General features: G+C 44.4%; 1 protein-coding gene across 1 annotated transcript in view; it reads left to right on the top strand.

The window, feature by feature from the left end:
• The window catches only part of LOC147711708 (heparan-alpha-glucosaminide N-acetyltransferase-like), a 1,547,073-nt gene that overhangs the window by 54,699 nt on the left and 1,475,874 nt on the right, over window positions 1-16,500 (top strand). The gene's annotated exons all lie outside the window — the stretch shown is intronic.

The raw sequence follows: 16,500 nt of genomic DNA, 5'->3' as shown, positions 1-16,500 counted from the left end.
AGCTATTAAAATAAATATATAAATAATTTGCCACTCCCACGTCATACAACGCAAAAATAATAAAACTGGTTAAAATTTACAAATCTCCCTCCAATAAATGCACCAGCCACTTCCAATTTGTGCGAAACTTACTTGGGGAAACGCTGCTTCTTTTTAGCTCAAGAGATCAGGGCTAGATCCAACATCGTTTTTTAGCTCACTGCACCATCCCAGTTTCAGAACCTGGCTGTATGCAAATTAGTCTGTTCCTGTCCCAGTGCATGATGGGAACAGGGCAAACCAAACTACAAAAGCCAATTCTTACACTGGGAAGGAAACAAGCTCCCGGGGACCGGTTTCTGGCATTACAGCCGTCTTCGGCCCGGTTTGCTTGAATCCTGATGGTGCAATGAGCAAGGGTCTCACATCTGAGAATACCCTTCCACGCTTAGGGTGGACAAAAATATTTACAACAAGGGGTGGTGAGGGACAGAGTCTCTGAATATAGCAGAAAGCTCTCACCCAGTCAAGAGATCAGGGCTAGATCCAACACCGTTTTTTAGCTCACTGCACCATCCCAGTTTCAGAACCTGGCTGTATGCAAATTAGTCTGTTCCTGTCCCGGTGCATGATGGAAACAGGGCAAACCAAACTACAAAAGCCAATTCTTACACTGGGAAGGAAACAAGCTCCCGGGGACCGGTTTCTGGCATAACAGCCGTCTTCGGCCCGGTTTGCTTGAATCCTGATGGTGCAATGAGCAAGGGTCTCACATCTGAGAATACCCTTCCACGCTTAGGGTGGACAAAAATATTTACAACAAGGGGTGGTGAGGGACAGAGTCTCTGAATAAAGCAGAAAGCTCTCACCCAGTCAAGAGATCAGGGCTAGATCCAACACCGTTTTTTAGCTCACTGCACCATCCCAGTTTCAGAACCTGGCTGTATGCAAATTAGTCTGTTCCTGTCCCAGTGCATGATGGGAACAGGGCAAACCAAACTACAAAAGCCAATTCTTACACTGGGAAGGAAACAAGCTCCCGGGGACCGGTTTCTGGCATTACAGCCGTCTTCGGCCTGGTTTGCTTGAATCCTGATGGTGCAATGAGCAAGGGTCTCACATCTGAGAATACCCTTCCACGCTTAGGGTGGACAAAAATATTTACAACAAGGGGTGGTGAGGGACAGAGTCTCTGAATAAAGCAGAAAGCTCTCACCCAGTCAAGAGATCAGGGCTAGATCCAACACAGTTTTTTAGCTCACTGCACCATCCCAGTTTCAGAACCTGGCTGTATGCAAATTAGTCTGTTCCGGTCCCAGTGCATGATGGGAACAGGGCAAACCAAACTACAAAAGCCAATTCTTACACTGGGAAGGAAACAAGCTCCCGGGGACGGTTTCTGGCATTACAGCCGTCTTCGGCCAGGTTTGCTTGAATCCTGATGGTGCAATGAGCAAGGGTCTCACATCTGAGAATACCCTTCCACGCTTAGGGTGGACAAAAATATTTACAACAAGGGGTGGTGAGGGAACCACATATACCATCAACCTTAGTGGCAGCGGCAGAAAACTTCGCCCACGCCATGCCACGCTCGCCATAGCGCCAGGAGGTGCTTAAAAACAACGCAGGGCTCCCGCAGCACGGTTGTGCGCGGGCGAAGCCCAGGCCAAGGGCTGGCCTGTCCTTGCCCATCAGGCTGTGGAAGAGGCCGGGCTGGGTCACTCCCCTAACATCATCACCAGAACCCCGAAGTACTGCCCCGATGCACTGCTAATCGTTGGAAGAAGATGTGAGGACCAGGCGAAGATGATTTATAGCTGTCTCCCATCGCACTAACAAACGTTTGGACATTTAGGTCCTGGGAAAACACAGAGGGCATTGGGACAGAACTCATTCAGTTTTTTAAGGTACTGGACTCTCATTTATTTATTAGTCCATCCAAATTTGTTATTTAGTACGATGAGTAAGTGGAAGGCAACGGGCTCACTGGTTGGGGGGTGTAAAGGGGACCCTAGATGCCTTCTTATCGAGGGCAGAGTCAATATTAGTCCACGAAATACAGTTGGCTGAGAAGAAGCTCTCATTGGACTCGATTGTGGCGCAAAAGCGGGATTCAATGGGTAGTATAGCTACAACTAAGTCACCCAATGTCGGGGCTCCCCTAGGTCAAGTTAAACCAAAAAGTGGTTATATTGTAAATGGATCAACCCCTGCTGCTTCATCACCACAGGCGGTGGGACTACTAACCCAATCCATCGAGTTATTATCTGATGATCTGAGCCCGCCAGAGATTAATGTGGAAGAGAGTGAGAGGGGCTCTGATCTAAATTCTGTGTCAGCACATGGGACAGGGCTGGCAGAGGGAGAGCCTGTACTGGCCATAGTTCCAACTGGCGTTGAAATTATCTCAAGGGAAGGCGGGGAGGTGGTTACCCGATCTAAAAGGGCTTTAATAGACAAAAGTATTATAAACAGTATTGCCATCTCATCGGCTGCTTCTTTGGCCCCAGCAAAGCGAACCCCGGGGGTGGGGCTTCATATTTCTAATGGTAAATCAAAGCAGAAGGGTGTACCAAAAGCGACCAGGTCTAAAGACACAGAAGGTTCCACAGCCAGCCACCAGTGTCCAAATTGTTGAGAGGCGGAAAAAACTCGGGGGTAGATATGGAATTGTGGTCTAGGTTGGAAACAATGTTAACTACCCACCTAGTGCCCATACATGAGAAAATTAATCTGATAGAAGGGAAACTGTCCCTGCTGATCACACAGAATAGCATCTTGACAAATGTGGGTACGTGGCACCCAGTTAACAGATTGGGGGCACTAGAGGGTCCCACACCTCTAAGGCAGCAATTCCCCTAGAGAGAAAAGAGGGTGGGAAGTACGAATGTGAACAGCTGGAGGGAACAAAGGAGGGTGTAGACAAAATCATCGTGGGAAACAATACATATATGAGGGGGGAACCGAAGTCCAAAACCCAAGCTCTAACCCAGCCCCCATAAACATAGAGGGTAGAGGACCTACACAACATGAAACTGCGCCCAACTTAAGTGACTTCGCTAGGTGTACTGCGGGCTTGCCAGTTTTAGATCCACCACCGGCATCATGACCATACACAGTAGTCTTGACAGGGGTTCCGGCTCTTAGTGGAAACAGAGAAGAAACCCAGCGAACGCGACTTGGAATTTTAAGGGTTTGCTCTACCTGATTTGATCTGATTTCCTGAATTTCTTCTGGCTAACAGTCAAATTAACTACACTTACTGTCTTATAAACAACCTTTAAAACACTGAAATATCAATACCACAAAGGTGAACGCTTCCTCCCTTCTGGTATTTACTTCTTTTCTTATGTTCTAAGCTTGTCACTGTGGCTTTTTCCGACACTGATCACCAATCAGAAACCTCAACTCAGAAGTGTTATCACAAATCTCCAAAACAGCACTTCTTTTTCCCTCTCTCTTTTCACACATCACTTTTTGCATGAAAGCAATGGACTAATGAATTTGGAATCTTGTTGCCTCACTCTAATCACTTTTCCTTTCTTCTTTTCACACTTCACTCACTGGTATTGGGGTCAAAGGCCAGGCTTCAGACAACTTTTTAAACACATATATGTAACTTTGATCTTTTACAGCCTTGAAAAAGCCCTGGCGCGAATCGCCACAGGGGGCGAAACACGTGTCGGCTGTTCATGTTTTTACTAAAATCAATAAAGAGCCTTTTTCTACACAACAATGAACTTCTGACTAAATCTATATGAGCAAGGATTCAGCCTAATGATATAAAGAACTGTTGTTAACACACTCACTATCCCCCTAAAGACTTTATTGTTCAAAACTCAAGAGGTCCAGAGTTTTTTTGAGTGTGTTTCTCCTACAAAAACCACATGAAGACTGATATAGCCTTGGATTCTCCTTTGGACCACCCCTCTTTTCTAGAAACAACATGAAACTGCGCCCAACTTAAGTGACTTCGCTAGGTGTACTGCTGGCTTGCCAGTTTTAGATCCACCACCGGCATCATGACCATACACAGTAGTCTTGACAGGGGTTCCGGCTCTTAGTGGAAACAGAGAAGAAACTCAGCGAATGCTGATTAACAAAGCGGTCCACTGGCTGAATAGAAATGTAGGTTTTAACATCGCAAACCATAGGCATATATTAATGGCGAGAAGAGTGTCCTGGATTGGAAGCAGTAGGAAGAGTTTTCCTGGAGACACTGTGATCTTAAATCTAAGGTATCCAGGGCTGGTACATGATCTCCTTTCCCAGCGAAAGGGGTCCTTCCTGGAGGAGGATGGATCGAGTATTTGAATGCTCCCCCTGTTTTTTTTTTATAGGGATACAATGGGTGTAAATAATCGTGATGAACACAGGAGACATCTAGCAGGACCTGTTCGAGGGGGTTACTCGGTCCCGTTAACTAACCGGTATACTCCTCTCAATAACTTATCAGCCCTAGATGACCTAGATTGACTCGACAGGAGTACGTCAATTAGGGATGGTCATAGATTGGAGAGCTTGTCTTTTAATGCAGGCACGGGAGGGACAGTCTTGCTAATGGCTAATGAGTTTATCATTCCTTCTTCCCCGGGAGACCCTAGTGGGCTCGCCGTTGAAGGGAATACCCAAGTAGCTAATGTATCTCTCAGTCCTAATATTTGCCCAATATTAGAAAGCTCAGACATCCTCAGACAGAGTAACATTAAGAATTTCCAGGTTATTTGCCTTCAGAAATCGTGGGAGATGGATAGTAGTGCGTTTTCTTTAGAAGGTTATAAAATGTACTTTGTACCAGCTCGCAAGGCAGCTGCTGGAAGAGCAAAGGGAGGCCTGATCACATACGTCGACTTGAGGTTACAGGGCAGGTGGGACGATTTGGGTTTTTATGCAGGTGACCAGATTTTGTAATAAGGGTTATAAGTTACCTTTCTTAATTTCTATAATGCTATTTTAGCGCGACAGACCACAATAAGACTGAACAAATTGGAGTGTAGGCTGGCAGGTATACAAGATCAAGGGGCGCAGATGTCCCACTTGGTGTTACTCGGCGGCTTTAACTACCACCTGTGCCCAAATGTGAAATTCAGCAGGGGGGATTGGTCTTCTTGCCCACTGGAAGAGGGACCGCACTTAGAGCACACAAGGGAGGGAAAAGAGTTAAACAAGGTGTTAGGTATTCATGCCCTCACACACACCATGGACTTGATTAAATCTGGGGAGGACAGATTGGTTCATCCAACTTTTAAAGGTAGAGGATGTGATTCTTTTATTGATTTCATTTGTTTTTCCAACACGTTAAAGCGTTGGATTTTATGTTTTAAGATATATGTAAGCATTTTTATTGATCACAATCCTTTGGTCATGTCGCTCAAGGACCCAAATTTAATCAAGCACTCTGTTGGAATGGGGGATAGTGGTACGATAAGTGCCACTGATCAAGGAAGGAGGCTGAAATGGTCCCAGGTTGAGGGTGAAGCTTTTTATAGAGCCTTAATGACAGACAAATAACAGCACATTTGGAAGTGCTTAAACCTAACAGTGGTCGGGGCAGAATTGATCAAAGCCTTTGAGTGCGTCACCCAATATATTGATGCTCTACTCATGAGTAGAACTAACACAAATGGAAAGGAGGATTATAGGTAGTTTGACCATCAATGCTTCTTTGCCCTGAGGGAGCAGAAGTCAGCACTAAAGGCTGTCCCAAAGGACAAGATAAGGGTGTCCACATGTAGGGCCCTCTATAAACAGGCAGTAAAACAACGCAAAACAACAGCAGGCTTGGGAAAATTTATGGGAAGTGGTCGACTCTAAGAACTCGACCGCCTTTTGGAAAGTTATAAATGACCCCTGCTTCCAAGATGCAAATAAACCAAAGGTATCAAATCATATCCTGCCAGAATCTTGGTATGGGCACTTCAACAGCCTCTATAATACCGGTAGGTCCGATGATCCGCCAGAAGCAGAGGAGGGGGCGAGACTACTGCCCAGAAAATATTTTCCTTGGGTGAGATAAAGGCAGGCATTGAGGGTCTGATAAGGAATAAGACCCCGGGGCCCGCCGGGGTTCCCCCTGACCTTTCCCTGAGCCAGGTAGAACTTTGGGCGCCCATACTGACCAGGGTCTTTAATGCAGCAGTGGAATTTGGTATGCCTGCATCCTGGTCCACAGCTACAATTGTCCCCATTTTTAAAAAGGGATATAAGGACAGTCCTTTGTGTTACCGTCCCATTTCTCTTATCGATGTGACAGTGAAAGTATTAGGCAGGGCCATCCTCAACCGGTTATTGGACTGGGCGGTTGAACACCACATAATCACTGACATGCAGTATGGGTTCAGGCCAGAACGGTCAACTACCGATCAATGCTTTAATTTATACCTATTGGTAGCCAAGTACACTATTGCCAGTCAAGAAACTGTGTACTTGGCTTTCATGGACCTGACGGCAGCATTTGATCGGGTGAACCATAGGAAATTGTGGGAACTCATGGGGGCTCTTGGTGTGGATTCTGGTTTGGTAAACATTTTAAGAACATTACACCAGAACACTTTTGCCCACGTCAGATATAATGAGGAGGGGAGTACTACCGATCCCTTTCCTTGCTCAAGGGGGGGTAAGACAAGTCTGCATTCTGGCCCCTTTCATATTCACTCTGTATATAAATGGCCTGGATCAAGCACTAGGCGCTCTTGGGGTGGACTTGCCAAGGATAGGAACGAAAGGGATCCCCGTTCTGCTTTGTGCGGACGTCACGGTGCTTCTCGCACGCACCCCTCGCCGGCTACACTGTCTGATAGATGTTTTTTTCTGTTTCATGGAGAGTTTAGACTTGTCTGCCAACCTTTCAAAATCATATATCGTGGAAGTGGGGAAAACCCCGAAAAGGAAATATAATTATATGATTGGCTCTCACCACCTGGAAAAAGTGCAGACGTTCTCATATCTGGGGATACTATTTGATACCCATCTTAGGGGTCGATTACGATGGCGGTAAATCCGCATCCTCCGGGCCGGTGGAAGTCACTGGAGGATGCGGATTCACCGCTGCGGCATAGAAAACACGCACCGCCAGATTATGATGGCGGTGGTATCAGCGGCGGACAACAGGTCCGTCCGCCGCTGATTCGCGGGGTGTGGACCGCAATATGGTGGCAGTGTCTGCAAGACACCGCCAGCCATATTAGGATGTGCTGGGGGATATGCCTTTCTGTGGCGGCAATGGCATCACGAAAAAGCATACGGTTCCTGCTGTGGGGGCCTGTTGCGGGCCCCCAAGTTGAAGGGGGTGGTGTGGGGGTGCACATGGGGAGTACCTATGGTATCCCCCTGCAGTTGCATGCACAATGCGGCAGGCACCGCGTGGTGCCTGCCGCTTTGTGCATGCAAATGCATTGCGTGCATTTTTAACTTTGCGACGGGTGCTGCTTAAAGCAGCACCCGCCGCAATGTTAAATATACGGGATGTGACCGCCAGGGTGGCGGTCACATCCTAATTCCTACGGAGGGACCGCCGCAGCCCCTGCGGACGGTCCCTCCACCTCGGGGGTGGCGGACGGACGCAGGTCCGTCCGCCATCGTAATCGACCCCTTAGTTTTAAAACCCTGGTAGAAGAGAAATGTTGCACTTTAGCTAGCTGCTCTGGGGCAATTATGAATTTCGCATGTAGGTTAGGTCATTCGTCACCGGAACAGATCTTGAGACTGTAAAACTCTATGTCCTGTGCTAAAACTCTTTACGGTAGTGAGGTTTGGGGATTTATTGATTCGCAACATCTCCAAATGGAAGAGAACAAATATTTGCGGCGGCTATTGAAAGTCCCGCAAAGTACTTCGTCCCATATTATCCATGAGGAACTGGGTGTTAGCCACATTAGAGACAGGTTGGAACTTAAAACCCTTACATGCTGGATCAAAATTTGGACAAACCCTGAGGCCGCATTAAGAAAGCAGAAACAGCAGTTGATGGACAGAATGCAGAACAATGTCATACATTCACCCCAGTACAGAGATCTGGGCCCTAATCCATTGTTTTTTTGCACTCCACACCACCCCAGTTCAGACATGGCCATATGCAAATCAGCCTTGACCCTGTGCCTCACGGGCACAGTCCAGCCCGAACTGCCAAGCCATGTCTTTCCTGGACCGGAATCAAGCATCCTAGGACCGGTTTCTGGCTATCAGCCGTCATCAGCCAGGATAGCTTGACTCCAGTTGTGTGGAGAGCACGGGACTCACATCTGAGCATACCCGTCCCACTCGGGGTGACAAATGCAAAAAAAGCAGTTGATGGACAGAATGCAGAACAATGTCATACATTCACTCCAGTACAGAGATCTGGGCCTAAATCCATCGTTTTTTGAACTCCACACCACCCCAGTTCAGACATGGCCATATGCAAATCAGCCTTGACCCTGTGCCTCATGGGAACAGTTCAGCCCAAACTGCCAAGCCATGTCTTCCCTGGACCGGAACCAAGCATCCTAGGACCGGTTTCTGGCTATCAGCCGTCATCAGCCAGGATAGCTTGACTCCAGTGGTGTGGAGAGCATTAAGTAAGCAGATCATAATGGATTGTGTTGCCCGCGACCGAGCCGCAACATCCCATGGCTGAAGTATGTGAGGGAAACCCTAACAGACATGGGCTGTGCAGAATATTTTAATCATCCCATAAAATTGTTACCCTGGGATAAGGCGCATGTTAAGGTGGAATTCCAGAAGCATGTGGCATACCGTAGGGAAGACAGGGAGCTGATCAAACCCTCTATGAGAGCACACCTTTTGACCAAATCTTTTCTGGGTATTGAGCCTTACTTGTCCTTTGTCCACAATGCCCAAGACAGATTTTTAATGACACGCTTCAGGCTAAACCTATTATATCATAGTTTAGCGGTGCCCGCAGATTACACAACATTTACAGAGTTGAAGGGTCCGGGCGGCTGCGACTATCGGTCTCCGCATGATACCCTTCACTTTGTTTTACTGTGTCCCTACAATGCGCGCCCTAGGAAGCTATTTTTAAAAAGTATTTTTAAAAAATGCCAGTTTTAAGCAGGTAAAGGTGGCCCTACTGTTTCTGAAGCTGTCCACATAGGTTTTAACACTTTGTTGTACTGTACATTTTTTAAGGTCTGCAATGAGACTCAGAAACACAAGAGGCGTGGGGTGAATACACATGGCTGTAGCATTGGCTTGTTAAAGATCTTAGCAATGAATTGGTGGGGAGAATAATTACTTTTTTTAAGTATAAAGGGATTCATTATTTGTGCATGTTAGGAGGCCGTTTTTATATGTTACCCCCTTATTAATTCACTTCGACCTATTCAACCCCAGGACTAGTTATCTATGACCCTATATAAGAACAATATAGGAGAAGGGGTTCCACCTGCGAACGGGTTGCACATGTATTTTGTTTCGGTCTCTTGATATTGTGATGTTTGTCTCTTTTATAAATTGTACTTTTATGGTATTGTATTTTATGCCGAATAAAGTATATTGATTGAAATGCAACAGCAGTAAAAGCGTTGGATTGCAGATAGGTGATGTTTATTATACCCATTCCAGCCAGTACAACAGTAGGAAAACTGTTGGAGTGTGAAGGGATAAATGTACTATTCCCACTGCAATCACTACAACAGTAGGGGTAGTGTTAGATTGCGGAGGAGTAAAATGTACTATTCCCTCCCCCCCCAAATGAGTGTAACAGTAGGGAAAGTGTTGGATTGTGGAGGGGAAGAATTTACTATTCACACTCCAGTCAGTTCAACAGTAGAGGAAGCGTTGGATAGCGGAGTGGTAACATTTTCGATTCCCACTTTAGTCAGATCAACATTAAAAGCAAACAAAATATTTCCACCAAATAATCATATTTTAAAAACCAAGAAAAATATATATATAAATATGTTGAAAAATAAAATAAATTTTTTTTTAATATAATTTTTCTAAAAATAAAAACATATTACAATGTTAAATACATATCACAAATACCTACAAATATTATTATAAATAAAATACTAAAATAATAATCATACAAATAAATATTTTTAATTAGAAATTCTTTATTAACAAAAACATTAATTATTACATACATTAATGTAGTTACTTCCCACCCTATAACCCCACAAAACTCACTACCTGCGCCTCAAACATTATTTACACTATTAATATAAATGTTTATCCACAAACTAATTTTCACAAATTAAATTTTATTAATTAATTATAATTAATGTACTTCCCACAACATACCCTCACAAAACACACAACATACCTATACCATTTGAAAAATGTTTTGACACAATTAACATTAGTATTTATTAAATTATAATTAATATGAATTAAAAAATAATTGTTAATTGATTAGAATTAATTTACTTCCAGCCAATACCGCTACAAAACCCCCAACCCACATCTAAAATGTAAAACAAAATAATTTATTTGCACAATTAACATAATTAACCATTAAATAAACAAATATGATTACTTCAGTCAAATTATAATTAATAACATTTAATTAACTTCCCACTCTTTACCCCTATGATCCCCTCAACCCACACCTAAAATTAAACTTTAAAAAATGTTATTACACAATTAAAAATACATTTTCAATTGAATAACTAATAGTATTTAACAGCTAATTTTACATTAATTAAAATTAATTTACTCTCCACCCTTTACTCCAATAAAACAAAATCTGCACTTAAAACAAAATGTCAAGAGGTGCTGATGGATGGTGCCTGGAAGACTGTCCTAGAACATCCTAGAAAGGTGTCCCGGAATGTTAAGTTCAAATTCATACAAGCTATGGTACAGTACAGGGCACACCTCACCCCCCAAAGGCTACATAGGATGTTCCCAGACTCTCCCCACTGCTGTCCCCGTTGCAAGGCTGATGATGCCGGCCTTCTCCACATGCTATGGGCATGCCCACGTCTACGAAGCTATTGGGGAGGGGTTTGCCAGGTTCTACGTACAGTCACAGCCCTGCCGGTCCCGGAAGAGGCGCTGTATTGCCTGATAGGTCACCGGAAACGCCCCAAACACCATAAGGCCCAGTTGAAGCTCCTTGATTTATCCTTGCTGCTGGCAATCAGAGTTTTAAACATGAGGTGGAAGTCCGCCAGGCCTCCTGATCTGGAGGTATGGCGATCTGATTTGATGAGGTGGGGCAGAGCTGAGGGAACTGTCTTGCGTAGGGAAGAAGAGAGAGGACAACGGAAATACCCAATTGCGCAGGAATGGGAACGGATGCTACTGGAGGTGGAGGAAATGGAGAAAGAGCCAACACAAGCAGACGACTCTTAGGTGTGAAAGTATGGAGAATGAGTGTGGGACTGTCATTAGGCAAATAAGCTCAGAAAGCGCGCAGGGCAGTCAGCTGAGTATGAATACGCTAGCCGAGATGAGGCTGGTTTTAATGCCAGGACAGGTTACCAGATACATGAATAGACCAGGAGACGTACGAGACGGGGTGGGGGAGTTGGGTTGTATGGGAAAATGCTCAGACTAAAGAATTCCAGGACTAATGTTACATATCTAAGACACAATACACGGCGGTGTACAGGAAGTACTGTCATAGGTGATTGTAGTATTCTGTTCTACAGCTTATGATCGTGTGATACTTGACAAGTCTTAAAAGTAACAAGATATAGCAATTGGTTTTTAAGTCTGAAGTTATTTTTGTGGGAGTAAAGAGAAAAGACTGTACACTGATGGAAATGTTTATTTGTATAATGTGATATGACGCTCAGTTGCAAATACAGAGTTTTAAAAGAACAAAAAAAAAAGTCATTAAATAATTCATTATTAATTAATTATTATAAATTATTAACGAATCATTAATACATTAAAAATAAACTACTTCCCACCCTTTACTCCTATAAACCCCACAAGCTGCATCTAAAAAACATTTTTATTAGAAAATGAACACAATTACTTATAAATTAATTCATTAATATTACAAATTAATAATTAATGAAAAATAAATTACTTCCCACTCTTTACCCCTATGACTCTGCAACCCGCACCTAATACAAATTACACAAATGACATCATTAATTATCAATTAATTAATTAATATCAATCAACAACTAGTTATTAGTTAATTAAAAATGTATTACTTTTGACGCTTTACCCCTATAAATGACCACAACCCACACATAGCATTCACCAAAAACAATTTAAAAGCACAATTAACACAATTAAATATCAAGTAAAAAATATTAAATAAAAAAATGAATCATTAATTTATTATAATTAAATTACTTTATACGCAATTCCCCAATAAACCCTTAACCCGCTACAGAACTAAAAAACAAAACATTTAATTAAATTTAGGGGCAGATTCCGATATGGGTTGGAAAGCTCTCCGACCTATCCAGATCAAGGGTGATTTCTGACCGAACCGGACCCCTGCAGTCCGACCGTGCGAGTACGATGCGGCCGTATGCAGCCGGACTCTGTTCGGTCGGACTCCCATTGAAATCAATGGGAGCCGGTCGTACGACGCTTACATGGGCTCTCATTGACTGAATGGGTATGTCGCGGACAAGTGCCCCCCCTACAGTGGGTATGTGTTGGTGCCATGTGCACCGTACATGCCTATGTTGGGGAGACCCATGGGTCTCCCCCTGTGTCCGAGTCGTAAGGCTAAGGGTAACAGGGAGTCCGACGCAGACCCCCAAAGCCCAACTCTGGGAGCTATTGCGAGCCAGAGGCTCCGACTCGATCCGCCTGTCCAAATCGATCCTCGTACTAGCTCGGTCATGAATCGTCTCCATTGCGCGCCACGGTTTGCTTGTGGCCGAGTCGTACGGAGTGGTTCGGACCCTGATACGATTCAGACGGAGATCTCGCGCTTGTTTGCATCGTACTTCATCATCCGGACCCGTGTACGACCCAGAAGGAAATTCAGCCTCCGATCTGCTAATGCCAAACCCGATTTGGTGCCCCACCGACCGAGATCGGAATCGGCCCCTAAATGTATTAACTACTAAAAATGTAACACATATTAGAAAAGCATTAACTATACTTATACAAAAAAAATTACATCACATACATTTAAAATATATTCTAAAATACATAACACTAATTAAAAAATGATATTTAAAAAAAACATATTTGTACAAACGATATTAATGACTTCTATATTTAAAAAATCGATATTACTTACCCTAAAATTAATAATCGTGACATCAATATTCTTGCTGACGATATTTCCATGTCACAATATTTTAGACTCAATATTTTTGCATGGGGATTTTTTTCTCTTTATATTCTGTCTAAATACCATGTAGAAGTGGAGTAGAGAGGAGCACAGTGATGTGGAGTGGTGTAGAGTGGAGGGGCGTAGAGTGGATGGGTGAAGAGTGGTATAACATAGAAAGTCGTGCGGTGGCAATGAGTGGGATGGAGTGGTGTGGAGTACAGTAGAGTAAAGTGGGGTGGAGTAGCATAGAGGGAGTTGCGTAGAGTGTTGTGGAGTGGTATAGAGTGGAGTAGATGGGGTAGAGTGGAGGGGCATAGAGTGGAGTGGCATAGTGTGGAGTAGAGTTTTGCAGAGTAGAGTGGATTGGCATTGAGCGGAGTAGAGTGCCATTGATTGGAGTTGCATAGAGTAGAGTAGAGTGTTGCAGAGTGAAGTAGAGTGGCATAGAGGGTTGTAGAGTGGATTATCCTACAGTGGAGTGTTTAGAGTACAGTGTTGTTGAGTGTTGTGGAGTGTAATAGAGTGGAGGGTCACAGAGTGACATGAAATGGATTAGAGTATCTTAGAGATGAATACAGTAGCACTGAGTGGAGTAGAGTAGGATGGTCTAGAATGGACTAGAGTTAGGTGGTGTAGGTGTGGGGTAGAGTGGCATAGAGTTGAGTGGTGCACAGTGGAGTGGCAGAGAGTGGAGTGCAAAGAGTGTCGCAGAGTGGAGTGTCCTGGAATGGTGTGGTGTAAAGTGTCATGCATTGAAGTAAAGTGTCATAGAGTGGAGTAGAGTAAAGTGGAGTGGGGTAGAGTAAAGTGGCGTAGAGTATTGCAGAGTGTTGCAGAGTGGAGTTTCGTAGAGTACAATAAAGTGTTTTTTGAATGGAGGCTCGTGGCATGGAGTGGAGTAGATTGTCGTAGAGTGGAGTGACTTAGATTGGTGTAGAGTAGAGTAGACTGCCGTAGAGTGGAGTATCATAGAGTGTTATAGAGTGTAGTGCCATAGAGTGGAGAGGCATAGAGTAGAGTAAAGTGTTGTAGAGTGGGGGCTTGTAGAGTGCTGTGGAGTAGACTGTGGTAGAGTGGAGTAGAGTGCCATAAAGTGGAGTATTGTGGCGTGGCATAGAGTGAATCTGTGTAGAGTAGAACAGAGTAAAGTGTTGTAGGAGTGGAGGCTCGTAGAGTGTCTTGGAGTACATTGTCATGGAGTGGAGTTGAGTGGAGTGGTGTAGAGTGGAGTGCAGAGCAATGGAGAGCGTAGAGTGTTGTAGAGTGGAGGGTTGAAGAGTAGAAGGACATAGAGTGGAGGGTCATGGAGTGGAGGAGCTTAGATTAGAGGGGTGTAGAGTAGAGTGAAGTAACGTGTTGTATAGTGGAGGGGCGTAGAGTGGCATAGAGTTGCATAGACTGGAGTAGATTAGAGTAGAGTATAGTGGAGTGAACTGCAATAGAGTAGAGTGTCGTAGTGTGGAGTGTCATAGATTATAGTGAAACACAGTATAGTACAATAGTGTAGAACTGAGTAACGTGTCATAGAGTGGAGTAAAATGGCATAGAGTGGACCGGAGGGTCATAGAGTGGAGGGGAGAAGAGTGGCATAGAATGGAATAGAGTGTTGTTGAGGGGCGTAGAGTGGAGGGCCCTATAGTGGCTTAGAGTGGACGGTTGTGGTGTGGAGAAGCATTGAGTGGTGAAGGGTAGAGGGAGGGGCGTAGAGTAGGGTAAACTGTTGTAAAGTAGAGTGGAGTGGCGTAGCATAGAGTGGAATAAAATGTCACAGAGTGGAGTAAAGTGGTGTAGAGTGGAGTAGCACAAAGTGTCATGAAATAGAGTAGAGTGGTGTAGAATGGAGTAAAGGTTTAGGGTGGAGTGGCATTCAGTGGAATAGAATGGCCTAAACCTAAGTAGCATAGCATTATATAGTGTGGCATAGAGTGGTGTGGCATAAAGTGGAGTAGAGTGTTGTACAGTGGAGTGGCATTGAGTGGAGTAGTGTGGAGTTGAGTAGAGAGGAGTAAAGTGTTGAAGACTCTAGTAAAGTGTCGTAGAATGCAGTACAGTTGAGTTGTTTAGGGTGGTTTAAAGTGACATGGAGTGGAGTTGCGTGGAGTGTCGTACAGTAGAGTAAAATGTTGTGGTGTGTAGTAGAGTGGAGTGCTATAGAGTGTTGCAGAATGGCACAGAGTGGTGTGGAGTGTCGTACAGTGGTGCTGAGAGGTGGCATAGAGTGAAATGGCGTGGGTGTTGTAGAGTGGAATCTCGTAGAGTGGGTAAAGTGTCTAAGACCGGAGTGGCATAGAGTGTTGCAGAGTAGAGTATTGTATATTGTAGAATGGAGTGGCCTAGAGTGGAGTGGCTTAGAGAGGAGTAGAGTGGCGTAGAGTGAAGTGGCATAGTGTCACATAGTGTTTTAGAGTAGAGTGGCATAGATTATCATAGAGTAGAGTTGTGTGGATTGGAGTGGTGAAGTGTGGCATTGATTAGAATGTCAGAGTGGTGTAAAGTGGAGTAGGGTGTGATTGTGTGTCATAGAGTGCCATAGCGTAGAGTGGAGTAAACTGTGGTAGAGTGGAGTAAAGTGTAATAGAGTGCAGTACAGTGGAGTGGTGTAGAGTGGAGTGCCATGGAGTAAAGTGGTGTGCAGTGTAGTAGGGTGAGTGGCATAGAGTGTTGTAGAGTGGAGTGACGTCGAATGGCGCCGAGTATCGTTGAGTGTCGTAGATTGGCATAGAATGTCTTAGAGTGGAGTTTCGTAGATTGATGTTCAATGGAGTGGCACAGAATGTCGTAGAGTGTAGTGTCATAGAGTGGAGTGTTGTAGAGTTCAGTGGCCTAGAGTGGAGTGGCATCGAGAGAAGGCGAGTGGCCTAGAGCGAAGTGGCATAAAGTGTCACAGAGTGTTGCAGAGTGAAATATAGCGTATAGTGGAGAGCGATAGAGTGGAGTGTAGTTGAGTGTAATGATGTAGAGTGGAGTAGAGGGGCCTAGAGTATCCCTATAGAGGAGTGGCATAGAGTGAAGTAGAGTAAAGTCAGAGTAGAGTGTGGTGCTGTAGAGCAGTGTGTCAGAGTGGAGTGGCCTAGAGTGGAGTGGAATAGAGTGGAGTAGAATAACAGAGTGAAGTACAGCAGATTGGCATAGAGTGGAGCACAGTGGCAGAGAGTGTGGGGTGGGGTAGAGTGTCGTAGAGTGGAGGGGCTCAGAGTGGAGTATGCATGGTGTGGTAGTGCACTGCCATAACAGATAACACATTTTCAATTGAAATGACCATTACATTTGCACAGACATAGAGTTTTACTGACAAAACTACACAGCGCACAAACAAT

Source organism: Lissotriton vulgaris, chromosome 5 (assembly GCF_964263255.1).
Source record: "Lissotriton vulgaris chromosome 5, aLisVul1.2, whole genome shotgun sequence".
NCBI lineage: Eukaryota > Metazoa > Chordata > Amphibia > Caudata > Salamandridae > Lissotriton > Lissotriton vulgaris.
Note: the sequence above shows the minus strand (reverse complement) of the source record. Positions and strands in the feature narration are given on the sequence as shown.